Here is a 970-nt window from a genome sequence, read left to right on the forward strand (position 1 = left end):
GGCACCATCTCATGCCCCATCAATGGTGCAGCCTCAGAGATGCCATGTGTCACCTGGAATTACAGCACTGCAGTCACAGCCTCCTGCTCTGGGGAGAAAGGGCAGGGGGGCACCTCTCCCCTCCCTCTCCCTCACTCAGACTCCTATTACTGGGGACAAAAGTCATCTTTTGCACAACTCACAGTGCCTGGAACCTGAAGGGGTCTGGCTGGGGCATGAGCCAATAGTCCTTTGGGAATCACCTTTGGGACAGGAAGAGACTCTGCCAGGTGCAGCCCCTCTGGAGGGGCTGTCTGAGGGTCATGTTATTTATGTTGGGCTAAAATACACTGGATTGACTCAAGGGTCTCAGCAAAGCCTGTGCCTGGACAGCTCACAAATCAAGCCCAGCCGCAGGGTGCAGGGTGGGACGTGCTGGTGTCGGAGCTGTGGGTTACAGGAGCCTTGTTTGTGTTGGTTGTTTGCTGTGAGCACTTTGTTGCCAGCGACGAGGACTTGTCTGGATTCCTGCGGATGCATGGGCTGGTGCACTGGAAAGGACACAGAGGTTGAGCAGGGGTGGGCAGCAGCTGGGCTCAGCATGGCGAGTGCCAGTGCGCTTGGGCCGGCAAGCGCTGTGCCCACAGGGCACTGCAACACCCTGGGTAGAAAACCTCCAACACAGCTTGGACCTGCTGCCAGCCCCATGAAATGCTCCTGTCCCTGCCATTTGTGGCCTTCCCTGTGATGTCCTGCAGCCTGCTCACCTGGCACATTCTCCTTTGGAGGAAGATGGTAAGTTCACACCTGTCCCTTTCCTGTGACTGCCACCACAGCTGGGCAAGAGGCAGCCCATGTGTGGCAGCGAGAGTGGGCTTTTTTACTGAGCCATGATTTCATGCCTAACAAGTGGTGTTTGAAGAAGCCTTGCATGGGGCCAGATTTAGTTTTCGGGGGGGGGGGGGGGGGGGGGAGCGAGGACATCACACTG

Source organism: Corvus brachyrhynchos, unplaced genomic scaffold (assembly GCF_000691975.1).
Source record: "Corvus brachyrhynchos isolate BGI_N302 unplaced genomic scaffold, ASM69197v1 scaffold4, whole genome shotgun sequence".
In the NCBI taxonomy this organism is placed as follows: Eukaryota; Metazoa; Chordata; class Aves; order Passeriformes; family Corvidae; genus Corvus; species Corvus brachyrhynchos.